Genomic DNA, 9,645 nt, shown 5'->3' with positions numbered 1-9,645 from the left:
ATAAGCCATCTAGCAACCTGACTTCACTAATATATTACAGTTAAATAAGAAGGTAGTAGGCAAAATCAATCAAAAGGTTTAAGGTTATAAGAAAAACCGATTGTACAATATGAAAGTTTTAAAATAAGTCAACAAAGAATGGTTGGGGTCAGACAATGAGACTAAGAGAAACTGTCTATGACTCTGGCCCTGCAGATGAAGACAGGCAAAGCCAGAAAGAAAGAGAAAGAGGGTTGAGAGCTGGGAGGGCCAAAATAAAATCCACAATTTCTAATTCTATACATGTATGTAAACTAGAAACAGCAAGAGCAGTTCTTTGATTGACAATCTTTCAGTTCTAAGAAAGATGAGATCTGTTTAGTGGCAATGGATTGAGGACTTTGCAGTAGTATGATTATCAGATTTATTTTGAATTCCGATATACAAAAAAGCAGCTTTTTTACCTCCTACTGTCAATTCTTGTGGTTAACTGAGCTTATCATAGGCGTGGGGGGATGTAGCTTGGGGCCGTGCAGCGGCTGACAGGAGCTCCAACACTGGATGTAATCCAGGAGGGCGGATTAGAGATGAGACCTTTGAAGCACTCCTGCATTCTAATTAGCTGATAGTCATGAAAGATGTAAGCTTCAGACATTGACATTGTCACTTCAGGCAAGGACAAAAGTCATCTAATTTATATTAATATGAGAAAAGTTTAAATCTGCCCGTTTAATAGGGGAGAGTTTAGGCAAACTTTCATTAGGCTCTCTGGCTGATAAATGAAATGATGCAAGACTGTAAAAGACACATCATTTATTCTGTAAATTAATAGAGACTGAAAATCATTTTATGGTAAATCACCCCTTTTATCAGCAAAAATATCTCTGAACTGGAACAAAAATGGGAATATTTTATTATCATCCTAAAAATCTTACTCTTGTCATTTTTTAAAACCATTTACATTATTGTCTATGCCATGAATTAACACTAGAAGAAAATACCTTCATGAAGAGTTGTGAAATCTGGAGATATAAGTGAAGATAATTACATCCCTAAAATATTCATTTATTTCCAATGTTTTACTCTAATTAGTAAATGTTATCATAATATAGCATTATAAGTATTTATTTTTACTATCACATATATAATATAAATATATATTTTTACTTTAATATATTACAATACCTGTATTTTTATAGTTTTAAAATCTTCAATTTAATCCCCTTTAATTTTATCACACTCTTGCCTACAGTGATTTAAAGACTTAAGATCAAGACATGTTTAATCAAGATGTATTTTATAGCCTTTTTCTATTTAAATCATTGGGGTTTTGTCATATGCATGGATTATAATACAGTGTTGCAAAAAGGCTTCTAGAGAATTTAGAATACATTTACATTCCCTAGAATTTCATTGATTAATCTGGGTAAAAGGCAAATCAATAATCCTTACCTCTTCTAAAAAGAACTAAGTCACAATTTGTTTCCAAACCATGTTGTTCCTAGACATGAACTTATTTATTTAACACAAAGTCATTGGCCTTTACTGTGTACCAGAACATATGCTAAGTATTGATTTTTTAAAAAGTATAAAACATGATTCCTATTCTTCAGAATTTTATGACACATGAAAAACAGAACATACATGAATTATAAAGATAATTGACCATTAAGGCAGAACATAATTAAATAGATACATTAATCTAATTTGTATCACTAAACATTCAGACTTCGTTTTCCTAAAATAATTTATCTCTAGAATCACTACCAAATACATTGCTTTCAGAAAATCTGGATTCATTCCAGAATGAATTGTTAAGGCCTGCCATTGTTTTGTCAATGTCTTACTTGGTCTTCCGTCATTTCTTTCAGACTCTGGCACATGATAGGGACTCAACAAATGACTGTGAATAAATGAGTGAGTCAAGGAATGCTGAGAAAAAATGTAAAATGTACAGTCTTTCTCAGATCTTTCTTTTTCATCCAAAAGCATGAGCCCTTTTAGTTTAAATAAAGATGAAATAAAACTCAAGTTTCATCAGTGTTTCTTAAAGCAGGGACAAATCCATATCCAACTAAAGTATCCTGGTAAATTTCTTTCAAAAGCAATAACACTCTCCATTTATTATTTGTTTCATCCATACAAATATCTCTAGAGTGATGTTAGTACACTTTTCTCAGTAATGTTTTCTTGGATGTATGCCTTCCTTACATTTTTCATTTATCTAATTTTTAACAGTAATGTTTTCCAAAACCTGAGGCATACTTGTAGTGTCCAATATCAACTGATGAGGGACACTTGCTGCAATATTTCCCTCCTCTAGGCCAGACTTGCTCTTTAATCTCTTCCCATTCTCAGAGGACACTGCTCTCTTCCCTGACAATCTCCTTCAAATGATAATAACTGTTTATCAGTCCAGTCCTCACTACAAAAATCCAGTTCTCTTAATGATATTGCTGCCAATTTAGTATTATTATCTTTAATTCTTTTTTCCATTTTATTCAACATGACCTTTAATAATCCTGATTCTGTGTGGTAATGAGGATAAGCTATAAAAATTAAATAATGAAAACTATTTGATGGTCCTATTGAGTGCTATTTTTACTTGCTGTTTTCTCCCCTCTACTTGTTCTTGGTGAAAAGCCTGGGTAACTGCTATTTCCATGCCTGCCAGACTACAAAAGTAAATTTCAAGGAACAACTGAAATAAGGTAACAAAAGGCATAATACATATTAATAAACCTGAAAAATATTCAAGCAACAGCCTATTATTCTTTACATCAAAAGAAAACACAGAAACTGAGCCTCAGAAGCGAAAATGAAGTGGGAAAAAATGATAACAACATAAGAACTTGGAAATTAGATGAAACGTCAGACGACTGAAAAGGGTTCAAGAAAAGAACTCAAAATATCCAGGAAGGAAGTAAAGGAAATTAGTATGACAAGAATTATAAATATGCTGTGGTACTCAGTAGTTGGTAACTATACTCACACAGAATTAACATCATTTTATAATAAGTTCTTTATTTTTAAAACAGTAATTTCTTTAGGCTTCTATCCTTCATTTAAATGCATGAAGAGCTTCTAATGTGAATTAACTTAATAACCAGTTATTCATGCAGTCATTCATCAGAAATAAAACATCCTAATTGGTAAAAAAAAATGCAAGTGACTTCTAGAGAATTTCATTCCTTGATGACCCCAATGGATAATAATCTCTAAAAGGAAAAAAAATGATGATCAAATATGGTTTATCATGGGATTTTATAATGTTCCAGTTTCCTTCTCATTATGTTTCAACTATTTTATATTTTTTATCATTACTTCAGATTTCAAGCAAGATGTAAAGAATGAGTCATATGTAAAATATTATCAAAAAGGGTGAACAAGGTACTACACAACTTGCCATTGGTGTATTGTCTACATAACCCTAAAAGCTGCATAGAGAGTAAACTGCATGAGGCACATCATGCCTAGATTTATTCTGTATTCCCACCACCAGCTACAGAGGACAGTGCCTGACTCAGAGAATTATAAGATTGCAACTTAGTATTGAAATGCTTTCAGTAAGTCATTCATAAAACAAGTTCACTAATTCCTGTGTGTCCTCAAAGGCATCTTTTGTATTTTTCATAATTCATTATTAAGTATTTAAATAAAATTTTATAGTCCATTCATATATAATGATATGACCATTGAGAAAAGAATTTCCCATAGATTAAGAATTGGTGAAAAGAATCAATTTAATAGAAGACGAGTTAGACCTTTAAAAGGCACAAAAACATGTGATTTGCCAATTTAGTTAAAGACCAGTCAGGTTACCTAAACAACACCAAGAGAGAAAAAAAATACAGTTCCAGGGGCACCTGGGTATTCCTGGCTGTATTCAGGTATCCTTGGTATTTTGATTTTGTGAACAAGACTAATTCCAGATTCCAAAGGCTGGCAGACAGATATGAATATACATCCAATAACCATGATGGTTTTAAATGCTGGGAAGCAGGGATGGGAATGGTCATGAGCCAATGAAAGGAACTGAGCCTTTGGGTAGAAAGCATCAGGGTTAAAAAATCAACAAGGGCTGGGAGAAGATAGGGTGCTAGGCCATTTTTGTCCTTGCTCCAAGATGCTGGGCTTTGTTCTTAGAAGATTTTAAAGAACTTTTGAAAACTCCTGCTACTTCCCTCTCCAGGGACAAACAGATATTTATTTAAGGGTGTGATACACTAAACTTTTTCATCAACTCACAAAATGTGAACCCTTCCCATAGAGCAAAACAGCACACTCCTATTGTCTTTCATTTCCAAGTGCCAGAGGGGAATTGCTTTTAATAAATACTTTTACACTGCACTTCAGTCGAATTGCTATCGTGTGAAAACAGGCCTGAGGAGAATAACACATTGCCAAATTTCCTCCAGCGAGTGCAAAATAATACTGTAGGTTCTGGCAGAGAAATAAAGTGGAAATCTGATTACTTTGTTTTATTCTATGTGGAGATAATGCGTGAGCACATTTAAATACATAATTCAACATATTTCAGCTATGGCCCTAGATGATGATTTAATGTCAGCCTTACACTAACCTTGTAACATGAGAGTTGCATTTAGAGCTAACAACTAAAAAGAAAGTTGATGAAATTACACTTTATTTTATTTTCTGCCGAGCTAAGCAGACCTGTTTATTTCATTCCTAATGCCAGCTACTACCATAAATTTAAGGAAACTAACCCTACCCAGAGAAGGCCATACATATTAATAAAGCTGAAAGAACTGTCTGCTTACCATATTGGGATACATTCAACCAAGGAATGAAAAATAAATAAAATGTGGAGATCATTTTCATGGGTCAAATTATGGTAAGTGATTTAAGGTCCAAATAGATTTGCAGTAACTTAACATTTAATTATATAAAATCTAAAATTGTATTAGATATATGTAAATAGCAACTTGTGAAGAAATATCAAATGGTTTTAGGAAATTGCAGTGCAGAGGATATTTTGCATAAATGGTTAAAGAGTTTAGGAGGTCACTGGTAAGATATAAGTTACAGAATATTAATACAGAATATTAATATTCTTCAGTAATATTATAGAAGAGTAGAATAACTTACACTAGGAAACAGTTTTAATGGTAATAACTTTGATGATAATTTTTTAAATTGGTTCCTTCAATTTTATGTATCTGAGTTATTTCTTTGGCAACAAGCATAGGCTAGCCCAGAAAGTTCTTGAGACATCAACTATTTTTAATCCCAACACTAATAATCAGGCCACAGACACAGTAAGATGCAGCCTTATTAGGTGGCTTCCAGAGTCCCAGGAACCAATGGGATAAAATGCTTCTTAATGCTTCATATTCACAGCTGAAAGGTAGTTTCTTCAAAAGTAAGTTTTATAACTGTTACTTTTATGACTTATGGCCTAGAAGACAATTGTCTTTCCTCCCAAAACAAAGGAGAAAAATAAAGATTGAAATGTTAGGGGGTCCACATAGTCCAGCTATTTTTACTTCTTTCCCCAAGTGATATTTTTGCATGGAAATTTGTAAACAAAGATATTAATTAGGAATTGATGTAACAATATGGAAAATAAATCCAATTTTCCTAGATTCCCTAATGGGTTCTGAATAAGAGGGTACATTTGCATTCTGTCAAGTTTCTGCTTTATTCTTAGGACAGAGAAAATAGAGGTTGTCTTAAAACGAGTTATCTTTGACATCATCAGCTTCTAAGTACCAAGACCTTTCTTTTGTTGATCACAATTGTTCCTTAGGCTTGGTAGTATCAATTTTAACAGTGTTCTCCTGTTTCTGTTTAATAAATAAATTAGAGCCTTCCTTGTTCCAAAAGAAAAGCATTTGAATCACCATCTCTAGCACCATATTGGCCATAGGGTTCCATTTGAATTCACTTAATTCAATTTGTAATCTACAAGTCTGATTGCCTTAATCTCTAGTGTTGCCACTGTTTCTACTTTTCAGCTATCACTACTTTCCCTGTTGCTTCTACTGCTGTCTACTCATAATGACACAAACTATATTGAATCTCACAAGGAACATGGAAATGCCCGTGCCTGGCTGGGAAATTCTATGATTATTTAACCTGCTACACGTTGAGCCCTGACTGGTTTGGCTTCCACTGAGATCAGGGGACTTCACAATACAAGGTAGGCCACACATACCTCTTTCTTGACTTACATTCTCACATAGAGAACCAAGGTCTAAGAGGCCAACATCTCTTTTCAGTCCTTTTAGTATGATGGGTATGTCCCCGAAGAATCATAAATAAAGGTCATTGTTCTCTCTAGTCACTTCCACCCTTCTCTGGAGGACTTTGGCTTTATAATTAATGACCTCAGCAGTCTTATTTTCTTGATGGCCTCTGTCTATTTACAGAATTTTCACACTACACACTCTGGACCCATCCTGTGGCCTTTCTCTCTGGATCCTCACATTTTATGGTTCTTTTAACTCTCTGATCTCTCATAAGAAGCAAAACATTTTGAAATTTGAAACTTAAAAGTTTTCCTAACTTGCAAAAACTGCAATTCCTAACACACAACCACTGCCATATTATTTCAGACCTCCTCTCAGTATTTTGAACCTACTCTTCTTTTATAAGGATCTGCGACCACTATGGATGGTAGCAGACAAAATGCTTAAATCCAATGGCTTCATTTCCCACACCCTTGAAAACTGCCATTTTATTTTTGCATAGTATGTTAGTCTGTTTTTTCTATAACAAAATTTGTGAGATTAGGTAATTTGTGAAGAATAGAAATTTATTTGGCTCATGATTTTAAAGGCCGTGGAGTCCCAGAGAATGTCGCTCACATCTGGTAAAGGCCTTCTAGCTGCATGGTAACATGGTGAAGGGCACCACATGGTGAGACAGGGCAAGTGTCCCAGCTCAGTCTCTCTTCCTCTTCTTATAAAGACACTAATGACATCACTGGGACTTCATTAGCATGACCTCATCCAATCCTAATTACCTCCCAAAGGCCCCACCTCCAAAGACCATTAGCATATGAATTTGAGGGTTAAGTTTCCAATATGTGAATTTAGGGAGGACACATTGAAACCACAGTATCTGGTATTTTTGCATTCCCTACTGTCCCCTCAAATCTGTGAATATGTTATTCTAGAATCTTACCAGTGACCTGTCTCAAACCACTAGAGTCCATCTGGACTCAGGAACATCCCTTATCTCCAAGAATTGAGAATAGTGAAAGAAATGGTTAAAAGTCAGATCAGTTAACAGGAAGAAATGCAGCTAGACAATAAGCATAGGAAAGGATGTTCAATGCCTTTTATAGTAGGATGTGCATTTAAAATATAAGATTAATTTTAAGATTAAAATATTCAATGGTAGTCACTTCCATTTACACTTGCTAGAAGAACTGGTAAAAACTTTTAAGAAGATGATGTGGAGACTCGCGCGTTAGGAGGCTCGGGTCGGTGTGGTGTGCTGTCTTCTAGCTCGCGTCAGGGACCTGCCGGGCTCAGGGCCACCATGGCATCAGAGGAAGGCAAACTTTTCATGGGAGGGCTCAGTTTTGACACCAACGAGCAGTCCCTGGAGCAGGTCTTCTCAAAATACGGACAGATCTCCGAAGTGGTGGTGGTGAAAGGCAGGGAGACCCAGCGATCATGAGGCTTTGGTTTTGTCCACGTTTGAGAACATCAATGATGCCAAGGATGGCCATGAATGGGAAATCTGTGGATGGGCGACAGATTCGAGTTGACCAGGCTGGCAAGTCATCTGACAACCGATCCCGAGGGTACCGAGGTGGCTCTACTGGAGGCCAGGGCTTCTATCATGGAGGCCGGGGCAGGGCGGGGCATGGGTTCTCCAGAGGGGGAGGGGACCGAGACTATGGGGGTGGCAGGTTCGAGTCCCGGAGTGGGGGCTATGGAGGCTCCAGAGACTACACAGCAGTCAGAGTCAGGGTGGTGGCTACGGTGACCAGAGCTCAGGCGGGTCCTACAGAGACAGCTATGACAGTTATGCTACACACAAGGAGTAAAAATTCTTCCTGCTCAAGATCGTCCTTCCAATGACTGTGTATTTAAAGCTTTTGGGAGCTTCGCTGAACCGTTAATGTGTAGTGAACACACCTCCTTGTATGCCCACTTTTGTACTCATTTCAGTTCTGATCTTGTCAACCCAATCTGACTGCTTCTGACCCCCAAGATGACCTCATCACTAGACCTACCTTTTTAAGGAAGCACTGTCTGTTTTTAAAGGTTTTAAAAACGTTTTGAAAAGTACTTCAGATTTTATTTTTTACCATGAACCATGGGTTTCTAAAAACCTCTTGTTGGGGGTTGTGTGGTTTTTGTTTTTGCAGTGCTGGGGTTGGAACCCAGGACCTCATGCATGCAAGGCAAGTGCTCTACCACTGAGCCACACCCCAGCCCTGCTGTGTGGGTTGTTGGTTACTGGAATTTTTTGGTTCTGGATTTTTTTGTTGTTGTTGTTGTGTTGCTTTTTTTGTTTCTCTTTTTAATGGGGGTCACCCAGCAAAGCTGGAGGCCCCATCACTTCTCTGGGATCACATGAACTCTGAATCCGCTCTGTCAGAAGCTCAGTAAGCTGTGGTTTTTTCCAACTCTGTGTAATGTTTCTGAGTGTAGCGTGATAGGACAGCTGCCCTGGAGCCACCTGCACATCCATCTGTGCTGTGTGTGCTACACAGTAGATGTGCAGAAGTCCCTGGAGAGGTTCTTGAAGATGTTATTTATATTGTCCTTTTTTACTGGAAGACATATGCATACTCCATTGATGTTGTATTTGCAGCAGCTAAGGAACTCTTGTACGCAGTTTTCTTTGGCTTTACGAAGCCGATGAAAAGACTGTGTGAAACAAGAAAAAGAAAAAAAAAAAGATGATGTGGAAATAATTGTCCTTATAAATTGTGATGATGCTGTGCTTCAATTTATTCAACTAAAAATGGGGCGAATAATGATCTGCTTATAGTGTGTGGTAAAAAAAAATTCAATATTTTCAAAGTAATTAGAATTGTGTCCAACACCAAAGCAAAAGCTCTACATAAGTACTAGCAATCATTACTATTACTAATATTTAAAATAAGCAGAACTTCAAATTAACAACTTCATTTACAGAAATTTATCCTAGAAATAGATGAGTGGATCAAATAGCATAACTTCTGAGGTTACTCTTCAACCCTGGTGCCTTGTTGCCTGTGTATAGGTATTGGCTTTTGCCCCTGTCTGTGCTAGGGCAAGCCAGGCTGCAGCAGAGAGCTTTAATGATATCCTTAGAGTGTTTTCCTGGCAGATGTGGATTCCAGCATATCATGAAGCTGAGGATTCAGGACCTCTCACTTGCATGGGCTCTTTGCTGAGTCTTCCAGGAAGATTTTTGGTGGAAAGGGAGAATAAAATTCAACTAGGAAGCATTTCTACATAAGCATTTTTTATACATTTCCTAAATAGAACTGGAGGCCCCACTCTTGGCCTGTTAACAGCTCTCATGCTGCATGCTCCATGACCTCTTCGGTGTGCTCACGTGGAGATAGTAAGCTTTTTTAATGCCTCACCACTGACATGTTTTTTCTATTGTGGTGAAATGCACATAACACAAAATTTGCCATCTTAACCATTTTTAAGTGTATAGTTAGTTCAATACTGTTAAATACAATTCACA

The 9,645-nt window shown here is 36.6% G+C and overlaps 1 pseudogene across 1 annotated transcript; it reads left to right on the top strand.

The window, feature by feature from the left end:
- Positions 1-7,391: 7,391 nt before the first annotated feature.
- LOC306668827 (cold-inducible RNA-binding protein-like) lies at positions 7,392-8,492 on the top strand (annotated as a pseudogene). The gene has a single exon. The product of its transcript is annotated as a cold-inducible RNA-binding protein-like (transcript).
- Positions 8,493-9,645: the final 1,153 nt, after the last annotated feature.

The sequence above is a fragment of the Sciurus vulgaris genome (assembly GCF_902686455.1).
Source record: "Sciurus vulgaris genome assembly, chromosome: 8".
Classification (NCBI taxonomy): Eukaryota; Metazoa; Chordata; class Mammalia; order Rodentia; family Sciuridae; genus Sciurus; species Sciurus vulgaris.
Note: the sequence above shows the minus strand (reverse complement) of the source record. Positions and strands in the feature narration are given on the sequence as shown.